General features: G+C 32.8%; 1 protein-coding gene across 3 annotated transcripts in view; it reads left to right on the top strand.

Moving 5' to 3' along the window:
- Positions 1-20,775, top strand: part of Ss (aryl hydrocarbon receptor spineless) — a 93,012-nt gene that overhangs the window by 27,943 nt on the left and 44,294 nt on the right. The window lies entirely within an intron of this gene.

Raw genomic sequence — 20,775 nt, 5'->3', positions numbered from 1 at the left:
AAAAAACATGGTAATATTGTAAATACCGAGGAGAGGTGTGTTTATGTTTTGTACCTTTACTACAAGTAGTAGACGTCTCGCTGATGTTAATTACGCCGCTGGGGAATTTAATAGTGACATCAGGTACAATATCTATATAGGTATATATAACCAACCGAATTAGCCGCACCTAGTGTTAAAGATCTTACTTTATTTTAATTAATATTTCTTTTTTCTTAGTCAATAAGTTTAAAATTTTTAAATTAATATTTAAATAATAATAATGAAAATAATAATAATAATAATAATAATAAATTTTCAAGACAAAAAATCGTTATTATTATTATTATTTTTAATTTTTTGATAAATAATAATAATAACAAGTAAAGAACTGGTATAAGAATCGATTAGCAAAAACAAATAAGGTGCAGAGGATTATCTTCATTAAAAACTCATTATAAAATCTCAGCAAATTATGACGTTCATTTTATTTGATAATATTTCTTATTACAATCCATTAACTACTAAACTGCAACATAAAATAAACTATTTATTTATTAACTAACAAACATAACAATCCAATGATTTTTCCGTGCAATAATATCGTAATCATACTTGTAATAATTTATATAATTAGAATTATAATAATGTCTTGAGCAAACTCGTCCACCCACTTAAATCGATCGAGTGGAGCGGTTAGGTGATAAGCGGTATCTCCCAGTAATAAAATGATACCATAAATAAAAAAAGTACGAGTTAGAGTACTGAGACTTAGACAAAGACAAAGCGCCAATAAATATAAACTGGTCCGATCTGTTTATGCAGATAGCCCAGGGAAATAGGAGAGCATAATGACATTGTAATTACAGCTAACGTGGCATGATCCATGGCTACTATTACACTCAAATCATACCTACCTACTGCTGCTATACTCGCTCTACTCGTTATATATTACGTTTTCACAGCTGATACCTGAGAATCCATTAAATATTGCTGGTGCTTTGCTCGAGATCCGACCAGCTAATCATTCCCAACGTTTCTCGACACGGTAATTGGAAAATTTCGCCTCATTCATTGAATTACTCTTTATTTGCCTTTAATATCTTCGTAGTTTATCATTTTTTACATTATTTATGTTATTTATTATTATTTTTTTTTTTTTTTGTTAATAACACCTATACTCATAAACGTTCGCATTATTTTTTTTTTTAACCGTAATTAAAACTTGAATTAATGTTTTCTGAATCAACTGAAACATATTCATTCATTTTTTGCGCTATTATTAATTTTATCTCAAAATCAAATCAATTTTTTTGCGCCGAGTAAATATTTTCTCAATTATTGTAAAAAAAAAATTTATTAAATAATTATCAATAGTAATAAAAAATATTTTTAATTTCATAAATATTACAGAAAAAAATTTCAATTCAAGCTATATAAAGATTTATCACTAAAAAAAAAAAAAGTAATTACGTGATTAGCGACCTATGAATATTTATTGTTACAAAAGTATATTTATAATTCGGAAGATATAGTACTTGTCAGTTTATAACCATCCCGTGTAATTTCCCTCCTCAGTTGCGCCTAATAGTAGGCAGGGTAGTTGGGGGTGCGTAGTACTGCCTGGTACGTTATATCTGCCCGGGGACCAACCCCGTATCGCCTTTGATATACAGCCTATGGATTCTACGTCCTTAAACACACATACACACACACACATACATTTTTTCTACGTAATAAAAAACGTTTCTCATTTCTTACATTCTTTTATTTTCTTAATTCTCTTTTCCAGAATTTATCGAGCTTAAAAACAAGCACCTGTCGGGCAAAAACTAAAAAAATATAAATATTCACATTTATTCTCGAGTGTGGAGGGAAGAAATAATTACCGCAATTAGTGTCAATCTTTGATTTATTAAATATTAGTTATCTTGTTACATATCCGACTGTTTTTAATTATTATAAAAGTTTTCCATAATTTTAAAAAATTGAATTTTTTGGTCTAGATTGGAAAAAAAAATTTTTTATGTGAATTATCCATCACACATGATCTTATACAACCTCGGATGTACAGATATATGCTCAGAATATAATAGTTAGTATGTAGTTAATTATTATTAAACATGGTAACGGAGGACTCGTTGCCTATCAACGTCATCTACCTTTCTTATCGCGAGCTATTTCACCTGCTTCCAATTTGCGCTCTCAATGTTACCGGTATATACATTATATTATAATCCATATGCGAAGTAAGTGAAGGGTAAGAAGAAAAGCTTCAATGACTCCTTAATAATTGGGCATATGCATTTATAAACTATTTTTTTTTTTTTTTTTTTTTTTTTTTTTTTTTCATTGTTAAGAACTATCAATTTTATATGTATCAAATTTCTAATCATTATTTTAATTTAATCTATTTTTAAAATTTATAAAAATATTAAAAATCAGGTAAAAAATTATTTTGATTTAAAAACAAAGATCTTAAAAGTTTAATAATTTTTAATTACTGAATACAATTTTTAAATCAAGTAAAATTTAATGCAAAATAACAAAATTCTTAAAAAATTTTTTTTTTTTATGATCAAGTTAATTTTTTACTAGTGAGCCAAAATTACAATTTAAATCATCAAATACAATTCTTAATTAAGTTTTCGACTTTTTTTGTGTAATAATCAATATCAAAGTTTTTTTTCCATAATATATAACTTACGCAAATTTTTAAACCTGGATAAAGAGTGACTCTTAATGCAATTGAACCTCAGATTTCTATTGCAGCAATTAACATTAGCATTTATGAATATTCATGTCATTCTTGATCAAACAAATCGAGTTTTTCCGAGTTCTAAGTGACTTTGATGATAAAGGAGTAAAAAAAATAGGATTACCATAATTAATTCCAAAAATATAGTGAAAGTCATATTTCTAATACAAAAAAAAAAAAAAAAAAAAAAAAAAATTCCAGAAAATCGTCTTACACAAATGAGGAAACGGAAAATGTTAAAACGGGACCTAGAAAAAAACGAGGGGGAGAGATATCCCTTAGTGGCGCAAGATAGGAAAGAGAAAGCGAGATCTGAAATCACGTTACACGTATAAATATATAACAGAACATAATATAATATAATAAAATAAAATATATAATAGAATAATGAGTATAATGTGGTGTGTTGCAACAAACACATAATGTAACACAACTCGCATTGAGTTGGCGCGTCCATTGAGCGAGCTGAGACCCAGTTGGAACAACAATAACAGAAAACGTGAGTGAAGATAAATAAAAAAACAATTATCAGCTGCTCGGTGAGATGATGAACGAGGATATAGCGGGCGAGCACGAGAGACTGGAAATTAAATAAATGTAAATATAAATATAAATCTGGAGGGAAAATGATAAAAGCGAACCAAAAAAAAAAAAAAAACTATTTTTGATGGTAGCTGTAGCACGCAAGATTCGAAAAGCAACAACCGATTGTTGTTAATTATTTTTTGCTCTGGAAATGAAGTAATTTAGCTTTTTTCAACAATAAGGGTAACGAGAATCTTGTTAGCTGGTGCTGCAATTTTATTTTATTTTATTTATTTTTAGTTGTGCTCTCTGAGAGGGACTGAGCTGAATGAGCGACTTGAGAAGTGGAATTGCTCTTTGAGGCATTAAATTTTTAAGGGCACTATTTTCTCGAGGAGTAAAATAACTGAGAGATGAGCGAAAAAGGGAAGGAGGGTAGCAAAATGAACTTCTCGGTTGTAACAACAAAAGGCGTTAACCCGGACTGGGCCAGCTATTTAATTACAGAGCGGCCCCGAGGAGCCTCTACAGTCTTCGACGCTAAGAAATTGAGAAATAATAATAATCGTCAGCTGGTACCTCCTTTATTTTGGCGATACTGACTTGTTACACGCGCACCGTACACGCCGCCCGACACCCATGATATTTTTAATGAATTTAATTAAGTTTTTAATCAATTTTTGAATTAAATATTCCGTTTGCAATCAAGTTCGAAAGAAGAAAATGATCTTTTATTTATTTTGGCAAATTTATTGTTTTTAAATTATTTTTTATTAGCTTTTGTCGGAAAATCTGTAAGTCAAGATATTCAATACTGAAGATATTAACCGAAGCAAACAAAGCCTCCATAACAATTAGCATAAAAAAGTAACCCCTTAATCAGCGGAGTTTTTCTCGAAACAGCTCGTCCAAGATAAGTGTTACTCTGAGGGAAAGATGGGCGCTAATCACTCCCGTTGGATGGTGATGCCTTTGTTTCCAACAACAACAACAACAACAACAACAACAATTCCTCGATCCTCCATTCTTTCAATTTCTCGGTTGTTCTTGCCGAGTTATGTCTTTGTTAGAGCAAACAACCTCCTTGATTTATCGAGTAGCCTGGAATAATTACAAAGAAGCAAAAAGGCTTGCTTCTCGATCAATTAAATAAAAAGGGCAATAACAATAATAAAAATAATAATAATAATGATTGCCGTCTGGGGTCCAGGAGATATAATATGGTAATTTCATTACATTTAAGTTGTAAGTAAAGCACGTAGGAAGAATTGAGAAAGAAATAAAGTTCGAAACGGTTATAATATAACCCGGGAGTTCTGTCGAATCGGTAATGGTTATTGCCGTTAATGGCAGCGTAGGTACTTGGGATTCAGCCGTGGCATCAACTTCGCCATTGGTATCATGTGGAGCCTTTTCACTTTACCCCTAAAGAGAGTGAGTCTTCTTCCCCCTTCTCTTTCTCGAGGAATTTTTATCTCTGCTGGCTGTACAGATCCTCATACTAATAATTTTAAATCCTTTTTCTTATTTTTATTTTTTTTATTTTTATTCTCCTTTTTTTGGCTCGGTTCTCGGTCTTTACATTAATTCCTTCCTCTGTTGCAATCGACGTCATTGCACCCAGAGCTGTCGATGAATCTGAAATGTATACGGCTGACGGGAAGCGGTTCTTATTTTCGCTCTTGCTCTTATTATTCTTAAGCGCTGATGGCCAGCGCAACAATTATATCGGCAAGTCAGAGGTCAGACTGCCCAGGAACCCCCGACAGACCAAGGATGTGAGGATATATACTGGATAGTGAGCGTTGCGCCGCCCTAAACGATCCTCATAATTATCTCGTACGTTCTCTTCTATCCTCTTCCCGAGGCACCGTCTCTATCTCAATTATTTCCCAGCTTTTATTTACCGGCCAATCCATTTAATTATTTCTTCATTTTTAGACGCTCATCTTGCTTTTTTATTTACAAGGTTTTTGAATTAAAGGATCCGGTAATTTAATTAGGAAGAATATTAAGCCAAAAAAGGATTTAAGGAAAAAAATTTTGAAACTAAAAAATTTTTCTTGGTTTGAAAAAATTTTACTTAACTCAAAAATTTTTTGTCTGTGAAAATTAAAGCTTATTTGATGAACTGTCAGATGAATTTTACAGAAATTTAATAAGTTATTTGAAAAAGAATTATTAAAAGTGTTGACTACTAACATTATTGAAAAATTTTCAATTGCTGTCATTTTTGGACTATAATTCAATAATTAGATTTTTATAAAATGACCCATTCAGAAAATTCGATAGTCATTGAGCTAAAAAATTTTTTCTTTATCCTTTTGTTACCTCTTAAATTTTTTCTAGTTGTTAATTGCATCGATAACACTATCGAAGTAATTAACTGATATAACATTTTAAACACTAACTCTAATTATTATTATTTATAATTGTTTCAAGTGAATTCCATTCCAGCTGATAAATTTATTTAATTACAGAAACAAACCGTTAATTTTCCAAATTATCTTCTAGAAATATCTAAAAAAAAAAAAAAAAAGAAGACTATCATTAATTAGTGAAGTTCGAAGTTACTTATACTGTTGCTATAAAATGAAGTAAAAATGATTAAAAATGTTTTTTGTTATCTTCACGAGCTGATTCAGACAGTATTTATTTATGAGGTACTTGCACTTCATGAAGTAAAATGACAAACGGCTGAAGACAACGACACGCAATGAAGATATGAATATTAATATTCATTCATGAGTTTCGCTTTGTATCACTATCAGTTTTATTGAAAGAAAAATTAATTATAGTCCAATTATCATTGACTTTTGTAGTATCAAGCTGAACAGACAATTTTTCCGTCAGCTTTGAAGAGTACTCGCAATTATATATTACCAAAACAAACTTCAGATCGTGATGAAGTGTAAGTCGTGTTATACATACTTGCATCTTGGCTGGATATCGTGACTTTTTTAAACGCTTGAAGTGGAAGCAATGGTTATAAGTTTAATTGTAGAAAGCAAAGTATTGATTAGAATGTTATAAAAGATGAAGATAAACTATGTGTGAAGTCAGCTTGGATTTGAAAGTGAAGTAATTTTATTTTTTTGTATGATTTATTATTAGCAGTAAAATTACTCACATTATATCATTCAATACATAACATTCTTGGGTTTAGACTTGAGCGAGTGAAGTCTAATAACGATCTTGAAGAAGTTGTTGAGTAGATAAATTTAGCTCTTCAATTATTCAGTAGATTTATTTTACAGAAAAATGGGTAATTTTGATCAAAAATCAAAATTTAGTTTGAAAAAAAAAAAAAAAATAGTTTTTACATGATTATTTCAGCAAAATTAAATACTTTTTAAATTTCTCAAGAATTTCAATGAACATCAGCTACCATAACAATCATAATCATAAGAATATGGTCAGAATAAAAAGTAGAGCTGAAGCCAAAGGAGGTAAAGTGTAAATAGTTTAAGTGGTGAATAAAACTGTGATGCGTTGAATATTCGGCGGGGAAAATAAAACAAGCAGAGCATCAAGAAGTGCAATGCATGCCAATTAAGAGAAGCACTCGGAGTAAAGCTTGAAGCGTTTCATTCATCGTCTAAAGCCACGCGAATGATGATGGCGTGCCAGCCACTTGCTGTTGCTGTTACTGGCTAGGTCAGGTTTTTAACGGTCACGTAATCACGTCATCGTGCGTGCTACTACTCTCCATCCGCGTCCGCGTGTGCCATGAGAATGGACCACGCGAGGGTGTTGGTCCCACCACCTGTGTCCCCTTTGCCGATCTTTATTCATCTTTATTCATCATCTTCCTCTCTTTTTTCGGCGTTTTTTCTCCATCCTCGAAGAAATCATCAAATTGAACCACGTGGCTCCTTAATATCGATACAGGTCCAAGATTGATCGCCTTGTACGATACGGTGTGATACGTGTGCGATAATCGGCAAATTAGCGAGCACCTGCCCCTCAAGTGAATGCTTTTCAAATTGGTGCTTTACTTTTTTTCGCATCAACCAACTCGCGGTTGGATCAACGCACAAGCTACACATGATTTGATGGATTTTATTTGTTTATTTATCTTTTCGAGATTGGTTTTCAATAACCAAACATCCAATTATCAGGGTGCTCCCAATGGGATTATGAAATCGAAACTGGTTCTCGAGATAACCCGCTCGGATGGGAGACGAATCCGAGGCTTCGGCTTACAGGTTTTCAAACTATCAATTCTGGGGCAGGTATCTTTGACGTCTGTCGACACACGAGTAAGATAATCCCGGTTGAAGATGTTCAGCCGTCACTAGGAGCTCATAAGCTAATCCCGCGACAAGGAAAAACTCCCGGATTGCGGCTGAACGAGGACAAAAGCCACCCTATGGTGAAACCAATTAAATCACACGCATCACGAGTCTTCAGGGCCGTCTGGATGATTTTCAAAAGCCAGGTGCAATTGTTTGTTAACTAATGATAGTTTTAAAAAAAAATTTTTTTCGTAAAAAAAAAATTTTTTTTTCATTTTTGAAGCTTGCAACGGATTTGTTACCATTTTTGGGAGCTGGAAAATATTTTTGAACAAATTTCGAGCTATTGAAAGGTTGAAACAAGGTCAGATGTGGAGAAATTTGTGGGAAAAAAATTTTTACCTGCTGTTAAAATTTGACAAACTGTGGATTCGTCGAGGCCAGCGGCAGATTGTGACTCGGGGGGTATAACGTTGGGCTGGAAAAAGGAAAATTAATGAAAAAATAAGCAATTAATGAAAGGTGCCATATCCTCGGGGCAACAGGGCGTGGTTTGGTCACCCCTGGCATACGGGGATAGGTTGATAGGATGACAAATAAGATTACCACTGATCCCGAATCCAACAAACTCTTGTGACCAGGGTCCGATGCCTGCTAACCGCAACTTGTACGCTTTGAATAATCCAATAGTTGTTTTCCCCGGCGGTGGTTTTGCCAAGCGGCAAATCCCCGGATAGTCGGCAAGTACACAACACAACTACAAAGTAACTAGCCAGCTAGATGCTTGTAGTTAGCAGCCCAGATTGTGTTATGTATACACTATCTACACTCGTAAAAGTGTCGACTGACAAGCTAAACAAATGTTGTAAATAAGACTGCAACCCTAGATTCAGATCGCGTTATCTTTATCTAATAAACTCTTGGATTTGTCAAGCAACTGAAGACCGGCAAGTTTGCTGTATAATTCTTCACAGTGAGCATCAATCCGGACTGGATAGTTACTTATAAGTATAAAACAAATATATTTATGCGAGCTGATTGTACAAATTCAAAAGAGGAACAAATTGCAGACAAAGTCAGCTGCAGATTGTATATTTTACCAGGACTTTTAGTTGGATCGACTTTCGATCAAATGTTAAACCAAGCAAATTGCCGTAGCAGCTGTTATGTGTCTCGATGCACTTACGATATCTCGGACAGCTGCTCTACTGTCATTCCTATGATTTTCTTCACTATTTTTGTTTTTCTTCTTTAAATCAGTATTTATTGGGCATACATCTTTCTTTAATTGATACTTAACGTACTAAATCTAAAAAGTATCTAAAATTTCGTTAAAACTCTTTTTTAATACGTATTTTTTCCCGTTTTTCTGCTCATCTATGCACCTGAACCTTACTTTAAAAAATTCACCCGTTTTTTCGGTGCAAAATTGATAACTTTGCTGAAAAATTGAAACAGAATCAGTGCAAAGCCTTATATGACATGATATTGTGTTTTATGGAAGTGTGAGGTGTCTAGTGCACTTGAGCAGCCAGAGATAATGTTGCACCCTCTGTATTTTGGTTCACGTTACACTCAAAATCAATGCCCCCTTGATTTTATTGATTAATTGATGGAACGACTACAAAAGTCCGCTTCTGCAGGTACAACTCCTCAGTTTGTCCAAGCTCGTCACTAAACTCGTACATATATTATTTTCTGTTGTTAGTTACACTCTTTACTTCCGTTGAGCCACTGCGAATCTAATCGGAGTCACGTAACATGAAAATCAAGTCAGTGTATCATTTTTTTCAGCGCGTACTATTATTATCATTATTTCTGTATTAAAAATGTCTGGACAAAATGTCTGACGGGCTAGAGCGCTGCATGAAATGGCGCTGCAGTAAATTTCCAATTTTATACATTTAAATGACTCATTATTCTTTGGAACGTTTTGAACTATTTCAAAAAAACATTTTATTTTTTTTTTATAAATCGCCGGATTTACAGTGAAGTCTGCAGACAAAACCAGCCGAGGTTATTTTTGAAGATAAATTAACGGTTGGAGGTGCGACAGATCGAGAGATATTTACAGAGGTGAGAACGACTAAGGATGTTCGACGACCCTGAGATATATGTGTTATGCACCGAGCTGTAGTGCAGGATGAAGAGAATAAAAAATAATGGAAAGGAAAGGAAAGGAAAAAGAAATATATAAAGAGGGAGGACGGGATACAAGAGCTCGGTATGCGGTGATATCAACTCATTACCATTCCGGGTGCAGAAACCTGGTTAAGACTTTGCATCCATTAGGATAATTGCTCCTCTAAGTCTTTCGTCTTTTCTCTTTAGCTCATTCTCTTCGTTTTCACATTTAAGCGCTACCGAAATTATCAATTTCACTCCACAAGATAACTCACACCTTTTGGCCTTATTTTCGGCCCGTTCTGTGCTGCAAGACACTTGAAAGAAGATCAGTGATGGTTTTTTGACTCAATCAGTATTTAAAAAAAAAGGTTTTGTTTCCGGTGCTGGGTTCCGTAGATGATAATTTTAACGACTTAATTTTGTAGAACTTTCCAAGATGGACTTTCGGAGAACAAGCTGTAAATCGGTAGCAATTATTAAGAATAATAAACCGATTATGGAGGCGGTCGGACTGAGGATTTCCCATTTCTAAAAACAAAGATAATTTATTATGTGTGTTCGCATTATTTAAATGTTGAATTTTACGCTCAAGAAGACAGTAGTTGGTGCATCAACTGAGTTTCAATTACACATGATATTTAATCCGTCTTGTGAATGCACATTATATGCTCTACTCCTATGTAGATACACCATAGGGGGAGATATTATGTTGAGCTCTGTACTAACTAATACCTCGTATATGTTTACGCTCGATATCAGAGTAAGAGACCGAATTTCCGGTTGTGGTTAATACCACTCTAATTCCGTAAAAACGATACTTTATTTCACGCTAACTGCTATCATTTCTTATCGTTCAGTTTTTGAACAATTTTCAGTTTAAAAATGAAAAAATGAATGATTGTGCTCAAAAATCTTGAACAAAAATTTCCAGCAATGTTTTATTAAACAAAGAACAAAGAGGATGACTAGCCGAAAAAAATCCATCGGATGTTGGCCCTCTCGTTTTACCTCTTCGGAGATTAGCCAGTGCAGCGAGTGAGTAGTTTCTTGATTTGTTTTTTTCCTTTTTCCGGGACGGCATAGCAGGCGTATCTCATTCTAGGACTCGCGATCCGCCACCTCTTAAACGATCGTATGTATTTATTTTATTTGTTTTATGTTCTTTAATTCCTCCTGGTCTCCTTCTGGTTCTTGTGGATCTTGGTCGCGTGTAAATCAGCTCACACGTTCTCGGAGTCTTCTCTTGACTCCTGACTCGGGTATTATACCTCCAATGGGTTTAAATATATTAAATATAAAAGTTACTTTCTTGGCATCAGTAGGTACAAGAAGACACCAAGACACCAAACGTGTACGCTCTACAGTAGTATGTAGTATCGCTTTCGACAGACAAGCTACCGTAAATGTAAATATCCGTACCAGTCGACTATTAACATACGTCCGCTCAAACTCATTAAGACCATTATTTATTGTTTCATCCAATCCTCAGTTTCAATCACTTTGTTTTTTATCAAAATCCAACTATTGCATCTATTGAAGACAGAAGATTTGAAAAATTTTTTTATTTTCCGACTCTGCTTCAGTTTTACAAAAATGAATTCCGTTCAAAAAGTTTTTAGCGTTAACAATTGTCCACTGATCTTGATGAAACTCAACAAAGTTTTTCTTTAGAAAGTTATCAAGGTTCACTTTGAAGATGAACCAAATTAACCATCGGATAGTTCACAAATGACAGTAATTTAAAATTTTTCAAAAATGCTAGCTATCAACACTTTTATTGATTCTTTTTAGAATAACTTTCAAGCAAAATGACTTATCAAATTTCTGTAAAATACATCTAAAAGCTTATCAAATAAGCTTTAATTTCCATGCAAAAAATTATCTAGTTTTCCACCTATTTCAAAAAATCTTACTATTGCATTTATTTGGACGATTTTGTAATTTTTTGGTCGCTCTGATAAATTTTCTTATTCTTTGTCTCATATTTCTGTTGATAATTATAAATTCTCAGTGAGGTTTTAAAAAACCCGGTAATTACCGAATGAAATGAATCATAGACAAGGTAAACCTGAAAATTGATAGCCTTGTAATTATGAGTGGTGTAGTTATGAATATAAATGTGGGGTGTATTTAAGCTAAAAATGGTATGAAACGAATAAGATGAAACGAAAGGGGTTGTTTTTTCTGTTTTTAACAAACCATTATTTTTTAATCTATTTATTACAGCAGTCTTATCTGTAATTACGTATATAACATCGTTGAGTGACACTGGGTTGTCGTGACTATTCCTCTTATTTCGAACTACTAACTGAAAATACCTAATGTATATCTATAACTAATGGTTACGCGGTACGAGGTACGATAAACGAATATATATCGATCTGGCTTATTTTCATTCCCCGATACAACACAACCCTTCGCTTCGCTTCATCCCTGCACTCGAGTTGAAAAACAACTTTTTGAATTTATTAATAGTTAATAATCGGCATGGAAATGAAATGAGTGATAGTAGAAAAGTATTTTCCCTGGAAATAATTCAGATGTTTTTGTACTCTCGGAAGTTATCGTCGAGAAATAGATAGATAAAGCCAATGAACAAGGCGAATTATCAGAACTGTGTATGAATCCGCGCGTGTCAACATAAGGGTGGTATGCGTGTTTGCGACTCGGCACCTGTTGACTTTCTTGATTAACGACTCTTCTCTAAATCACACATTGTTTTATATATTTTTCATATTATAAGATTAGGATATCTTAATAATACTTGTTCTAAAGTTTTTTTATCAAATTTATTTGTCTTTTAATTTTTGGTTCAATCTAATTTTTATGATTCTTGAAAATTTTATTGAAAATTTAAATATCAAAAATATGAAAAAATCTTAAGGAATTTAAATTTTCTACCAAAAAAGTTCCAATCTTCAATATCTCAAGCAAAGTTTTAATTTTGAACATGCACCAAATTATTTCAACCGAGCTATTAATTTTCAAAAATTCAAAATTGAAATATTAGCTAAAATATTGAAAATACAAAAAAATCATAAGAGACGATCCAATTGAAATTTTCTAAAAAAAAAAATCCTTCAATTTTTCCGTATTTTAATTAGTTTTCTCAAAATTTCAATTTAATTTTTTGCAAGAAGAATTTTTTCCAGTTAAAAAAATAAAAAATTTCCATATCAAGTAACCTGACCACACTATTAAATAATTTGAAATTTTTCTCTCGATAATAACAGAGAATTAACATGGTGTATTATCAGCGTAGTACTTATTCTATACGACTTTACGAGGGTTAGCGAGAAAAGATGGGAGCACTTGTTCTTCGAAGAACAGAGGAGTGTTCATCAGTATAGTAGCAAAGAGCAGAGAGCCTCAGTAGCAAATAAAGCTCCTCGGATCGCGGCGTGTCCTGTTTAACCATAATCTATAAAACCGTATTATAGCATACTTGGTATTCGTAAGTATACAAGTTAACTCTGCGTAGAGATTACAAGATTCGAGTTTGAATGCATAATAGAGGCGAACTCAGTACTCTAGACTATATACAATCTATCTGTACGGAGAATGAATTAAAATCAACAACCGAGGTGGAACATATTCGCGTTAGCTGTAAGCGTTACAACCCATATCATACTTATGCGTTATATCCATATGACGCCTCTGATCGTACATTCTACATACAATCCACGACTACCCGGCGCCTCTTCACCGTTCGACGTTCCTCTATTCCTTTTATCTCCCGGGTATCATCCTACAAATATCTTCATAAATTATAAATTAAATATACCAACTAATCTTTATCCCTTATCGGCGAGTCTTATCGAACAAAAACTCATAAGTTCATTTTTATTAATACGATTAAACTCCCTGAAACTCGCGCAATAATAATGTAATTATTTTACTGAAATAATTACTACTTGATTGCAATTATTTTTTATTACTTAATTGATAACAATTACTCACGATATTACCCAATTACAACCTATGTACGTAATTTCATTATTCCTCTTATCATTATCATATTTTAATTGATTTAATTTTATGAATAGAGAAAATTCTAACGGGAAGTTTAAGAAAAAAATTTTCAACTCAATTATTGGTAATGATATTGTGACAAAAAGTATCAGCTTGTTCTAGTGATGTCTCCGGGGCCAGCACGCGCTAATTACCCCGCTAATTAATTGTCTATGGATCGGGGTATCGACGTTCCAATCGCGGCTCGCGGGTTCAGTTATTCAAGCGATACAAGAGGTGTTACGGCGTTAAACTATTATACACGAGATTCAGGACTTTGCTAGACACTGTTCGATCAGATATCTGATTTTTAGCTTTTTTTTTTTTTTTTTTTTTTTTTTTTGCTATATCTAATTCCTGGTTTGAGTCAGTGAACCCGAACTGAATAGACGTTTTTACACTTTATTTAAAGTTAAAAAAAATTTTTTTTGAATTGATATTCAGAATTTTTTAGAAAAAAATTTTAATAAAAATGTATTTACATTGACATTTTTTTCTAAATAAAATTTGTGAAAAAAAAAAAAAAATAATAATGAACTTCAAAATATTTTGCATATTTAAATTAATTTAGAGTGTAAATAATTTTTTTTTTTTTTAAAAACAAATTTTAAAAACATACGAGGCAAATTTAAAAAACTTCAATTCCTGTATTTTGAAATGAATCGATATGTTTCTACATATACACATTTTTTTGTCGTGGGGTAAAAAAAAAAACAGAATAATAATAATTCACAAAATGACAGTTAAAATAGTCGGAAATGGGTAAAAGAATAAATAAAATTTATTTGAATTAGCAAACGAACTCGTTTCTCATTAAGTACATCCTACGCAAACGGTCCATTATGTTTTCTCGCGTGATTACGTGTACCGAATTGTCGAATTCGCCTGAGAATTTATGTGTCGGTGTTGTATACCAATATAACTATATCCACTCGAATACATATATTAACCAAATAGAAAAAAGGCAGGGGAAGATACTACCTGAAAACGATACAGTAGCTGTCCTCGGGAACATTGCAAGGAACCGGGAGAAGATTTGTGGTCGGCAACTGTCGAATTCGATGTTCGTTTAATTTAGTCATTTCGTGTGTGACTGGAGCGCGTGCTCACCTATCACAGGACCGAACTACCTGCTAGTGTCCGTGTTTGTATCTGAATATGGCTATGCCACGAATTTATCCAACAGACTATTTATCACCTTTTTTTACTTTTATTCAAATTGAATATCCGAATTCTCAAACCTTCGGTCCCCGGTCCAAGGTGTCGGCTGTCACTAGTCATTTTACATCTTCACACTTTCGCCTCACTGCCCAAAATTTTCGACATTCCTTTTGCGCATTTCAAATTTAGAAAAGTTTCAGTATCAAATTTCTGTAATCAAAAAATTAAACTTTATTTTTTCCTTGATAAATTCTCAATAATGCAACACTCTATCCAAGATCGCGGATAGGCTTTGAAAAGCGATGTCGTGGTCACGTCGTAAAGCTTCTCGCGTGGGCAGTACTAATGCTAAAGTCCTCGTTAATTGTCCATTCCTGTCTTCAATTCTAGAGAATGGAAAGGATCTCGTGAATTGATCTCGACTTCTCACCGTAAGATTTTATATCTTCGATTTTTACTCGAAATAATAACAATAATAATAATTCCAAGCAAGCTGTGACACTCAATTTCAACCATTATATTTATCACACTGCCCTTTAAAGTTCACACTGCAAATAATAAACGATAAATAAAAAGATATATTGTTTCTGCGAATCCCAGGCTGAGAATTATAATTGACATTTTTTTTTCCAAAATTATTAATTCAGAATTATAAAAAAAATTTTTTTTCAATTATATTTTCATATTTAAAAATATTAACTGTAGTTTTTGATTCAAATGTTTAATCAATCAATGAAGTAGTATGTTAGTTTTTTTTTAAACAGAATAAATAAAATTTAATCGTTAATTTTTCAAATTCTACAAAATTGTTTCCATTTTTCTGTCATTAAATGCATCAAAAAATTTTTTTCCAAAAATTAGAGATGAACAATACCATCTTATTTAAAACTCACATATGTATTCAGTGAATTAAAATCACGCGTGGGAGAAGAAACACCCTTCAGCTAATGGCTTTTTAAGTATCGAATTTTCAGCTATATAATTTCAGCGGCACTAAAAAATTCTTGTTTGAAAATTATTAGCAAAAAATAGAAACTTTTGATGTTAATGCCAACTGTCTTCTTGCAACTGATGAGGAAGTAAAGAAATGAACAGTTATTGTTATTGTTATAACATAACTATACAGAAAAAAAAAAAAAAAAACTTTCTTGGCGAAAAGAAAGGAAGAAGAACCGTTATTCGAATTCCATCCACCCCCTGGCAGCCGAAATGTGAATTTGGAAACTGAGGAAAGGGGAGTGCTGTGTTTTCTGGCTTTGTTTGACTTGGAAGTTTGAAATTGGGTTACGCGGTTCGCCAGGCAGGAAGATAATGGTGATCGGTAACTTTTGATCGTCATCGACGCCAGGTTGCTTGAACAATTTCTATGCCGGAGAAAGTGGTCCGGAAGACCAACTGGTGATATATTTATTTATTAATATCCATGCATTATTTTTCCTCATATGTTTTGTGTGTCGAATAGAATGTGAAAAATGAAATGTGAGGAACATTTTTCGACATCCTGTCACGGAAAGAATCCGCCAGATGTTTTCACTGCGCCGTGCTGGATGGGGTTGAAACCAAACAGAAATTGGTGGTTTGTGGTTTTGTCGAGGCGTTAGCTGTGCCGTTTCAGCACGAGTCCTATATACGCTTTCTGTTTTTCGGCGCCAATAACATTTGGCCCAACTCTCGTGATCAACGATGACTGATAGGCTATTCTACCGGAGAAAGTGCCCAAATATTCGCATGAAAAACCGCACTAATTTTTAATTCACCAAAACATTCCATTGTCCTGTTTCTCAACGTATTTTGGCTATTATTATTTTATTACTATTATTAGCCAACGATTAATTTAATAATAATAAATTACAAATGTCGCTAAATACGATATTTCAAGTTCCAATTATCCTGGAACATAGTGAACATAGCATTAATTATGTTATAGTATTAATTGTATTATTGATGTCGAAAAAGTTTCTCCTTCCTCCGTGAATAATTACGGAATAGAAAATACGACGAGGGCATTTAGCGGCCATACCTTTGGCCCATTAGCGCCAGAAAGTACGATCTTGAATTGCCGCTGCGTGTTTTTGCTGAAACGAAGAACCCACCGCTGTTCTCTTTCTTTGGATAATTATATAATGATGCTGTACCTGTGCTGGGATATGTCAGCCACTGTGGAGTACTGTAAAAGCGGAAAAATAGCGCCATCGCGTGTCGGGTATTTAAAGCAACCCCCCAAACAAAAAAAGACTATTCACATAAGTATTTTAACTGTAATTACTTTCAAAATTTTGGTAAATTTATTCATTTTTTTATTCTTTACCAAACTTTATTTTTAAATTTGTTTCATTGTTACAACTGTTGGAAAAAATTTGCAATTTATCTGAATTTTTAAAAAATTTGGAAATTGCTTCCGAACAGCCCATTTTAAAACGGCGATATCTCTTGAACGAGAGGCTCAATTTAGAATTTCTCGACGGCATTTTACGCAGTTTCTCACACTTAAAATACCTATACAGAGTTTTGAATTTATCGATTTACAAGTTTAAAAGTTATCTTAAAAATACCAAATAAGAAAATTATTTTTTTCTCTAAATCAGTTGATTAGTTTCAAAAATATCAAAGTAAGAATTTTTTTAATATTCATTTTCTTCCTTAAAAGTTCCAACAGATGTGCCAGAAAATTTTTAATTCATAAATTTAATTAATTTAGACAAAAATGATAATTTATTTAAAACAATTGTATTAAAAATTATATGAATAAAATTAATGGCATTAAAAGCCAAAAGTTAATTACCGAAAGCAGGAATATTCCCATGAAGCAGTCGCTGTCTTTCAATAAAAATAAGTCATAATTCTTGGTCACGTGGTCACTGTTATCTCACTGTAAGATCAACATCGATAACGAGACCCCCTGCCCTTTTTACAAATAAATGGATAGCCAGTTTTCTATGGCGGCTACTGCATAATTCGTTAGATAACGATCCACTGTGGTAATAATTCGGCGTCTACTAACTAGTCCTACGATTACTCACCAAAATAAACTAGGGATTATTAAAAAAAAAAAAAAAAAAAAAAAAATACTTATGACCTATGTCCAAAATTAATTAGCCCCAATTCTCGTGACTCGCTTAATCATATTGCGTCCAGCTTATGATTATTCAATTTTGTCCGTATGTTTATCTCGAATATTTTATCAGAATCTAATATTAATAATAATAATGACCACGACAATAACAAGATTGTATTTTTGTTTTAAAATCCTGTGAGAATGTCCTTAATTCCCGGTGTAGCTCGCCCGGAATAGAACAGCGCCTGGTATTCACCCTCGAAAATCCATAGTGGACCCACCCTTGTCGCGCTTGCGCTGCAGCCTATCTAACAACCCCGACAAAGCTTACTGAGAACTCTCTTTGCCAAGACAACGTCCTACTCGGTAAATCCGAGCTTACAAAATGGCGGTCCGGACTTTTTGATAGAAAATAAATATTTGATTTTTATTTAAACATTATTTTCTCTAATTATTGGCAAATTTATCGTAACTTTCATAAAAATTTGGGAAAATCATATTTCTTAAATTAGCAAAAATTTATTTTCGACCAAAAATTGTCAATAAAATTTTCAAAAGTATTATATAGTATTTTTTTTTATTTTAAAATTAAAAATAAACAATTCAAATGAAATTTTTACATAAAAAATATCAATTTTCTTATTTTTGGCTTAAAAAAAAAAAAAAAATGATTGCAAATTTTATTTTAACTGAAATTTATAGAAAAAAAATTCTCATTTGATTTTTTAATTACTTATTAAAAAATAAATAATTTCCGGTAGCGCAGAGATTGATACAATCTAAGAATGCGGGACTAAGATATTTATCGCGAGTACGTTCATATATCCGATAGATCTTTAACAAAGTCGGAGATTTCGCGTGGGTGGACACTCGAAAAATTTATATTTATATTTATAATAAATAATAAAATTTCACTAGTATAAATAATAACAAAAAAAAAATAATTGTAAAAAATAAATTAGCTTGTAATACAATTAGAGTTAGATTGAGGATTGAGGTAGGGAGGTGTCACGGTTGGCGGGTCAGATTAAAATCAATTGCACAACTGGCCTGTATTGCCAGCGGAATATTTGACAACGTGGAACATATCCTACATGCGTAGACCCCACATCAGGTACTTAGACCGCAACCCTGTAGTGCATTGTAGTATGTTGTGGTGTATTGCAGGGGGTAGGTTGTCTGACGCTTGTCACCTGGTTCGAAACCGTGTCACCTCATGAACTACAGCGGAACCCAAAACACTGAATAAGTGTTGTGATATGTATGTGCCGAAATAATATTATTCCGTATGGAAGTCCAAAATGAGCTTACTCATGGTCACTCGTAACTCTCGAACAGAAATAATCCAAAGTCGTGGGTATATTTTTACTAACGATCCTTGAGAAAGTGGCATGCCGATAAGATGCCAGTCGTGCGACCTGCTACTGGTAATCCTCACACACGGCTGTAAGGCTGTGCTTGTAGTAGATACACAACTTACACTAACTTCGGACGAGGGTTTCCGAGTATATCGATCTGCTGGCTCCTATCAAGATCTCTCGTGACTCCCGAGCTCTGAGTTCACGCCGCTAATTAATTGATATTTTCGAGGATTCCATACTGCACTTCCATCCTCGAATAATCCGACAATCCAAGATTGCTACTACTACGATTTTTCATTTATTAATTCACTATAAAAAAAAAATTTATTTGAATTAAGAAAATAATTTCATTGTCTCAATCAATTAATTTAGAAGATATTTAATCATTTTTAGAATTTCTTAACCAGTAAATTATGGCAAAAAAAAATTGATATGTGGAAATTTTAAAAAATTATTTTTCAGAAAAGATTTATAAATTAAATAAAATTAAAAAATCATCAAGTGCCTGTTAACTTCAACGTAATTTTAAGTAAATTTAATTTTAAAATTATTTTCTTGGTTTAGGAATTTTTGTTTTGATTTAAATTAATCATGATTTTTTACATTAAAAAAAAATTCAAGAAACAATTTATTTATTAAAAATTAATAATTTTTTAGGACTAAATTACATCAACTAAAATATTCTCCAATTAATTTTATTTCATCAAACCCTCTTTAATTACTTTGTTAAAAAATAAATTATTTATACCATTTAAAAAAAAATTAAATCAAAGCTATTAATAGTTTTCTTTGACAAAAATTTCCACAAATCCAAAAAATTATCGACTGTGTCTATATTCTACATCACACCAATTTACCAATTAAAAATAAAAATCCATAGCAGGCTTTAATTAAAATGCTTAGGGGTTAGAAAACGTGATGAATGGGATTTCGCCATATATGGCGCCTACGAGAACTCTATTAATTATTGGATGACACAAAATCCATTACCGAGCCCGGGAGGAGCGATAAGCCGAGACAAAGACAAAGACAACCGGCAAAAAACTGTTGGGTGACGAACCACGAGAAAAATAAAGCTGAATAAAAACCAGCCAGCCATAACTCGGACATTAGACCCCACCATATTGCGATATTACTATATATTGTAGCTCAACATAACACATAACACATTCTCCTCTTGTTTCATGCGTCTCGCTCCCACTCATAGCTGCTCAAACAAAGCTAATTATTCCCAATCCCCTTTTTCGGAAGAGACAAAAAATAAATGACAAACCTGCGAGTAATATTAATTAAATCGGTTTACTACTCTATTAAATCCACTTGATGAAAATTTATTTTTATAATTTTGATGGATGGTCGGGACCTTTTTGTTCCGGGTCTTCATTTTTTATTTTGAGCGCTCTATTTCTTATTACTTTGCTTTGTTTTGTCCATTTTATTCGAGTAAAGTCAAGTACAGAAAAAGGGCTTAGACTTATCTGAGCTTGTGTTGATGATATAATGCTACTGATGATGATGATGATGATAATAATGATGAAGGTCGTTAAATGCAGCACCAAC

The sequence above is a fragment of the Cotesia typhae genome, unplaced genomic scaffold, assembly GCF_013202065.1.
Source record: "Cotesia typhae breed Kobodo isofemale line unplaced genomic scaffold, CoteBio_Ctyphae contig_119, whole genome shotgun sequence".
NCBI lineage: Eukaryota > Metazoa > Arthropoda > Insecta > Hymenoptera > Braconidae > Cotesia > Cotesia typhae.
The sequence above is the reverse complement of the archived record's forward strand: the minus strand, read 5'-3'. Positions and strand labels throughout refer to the sequence as shown.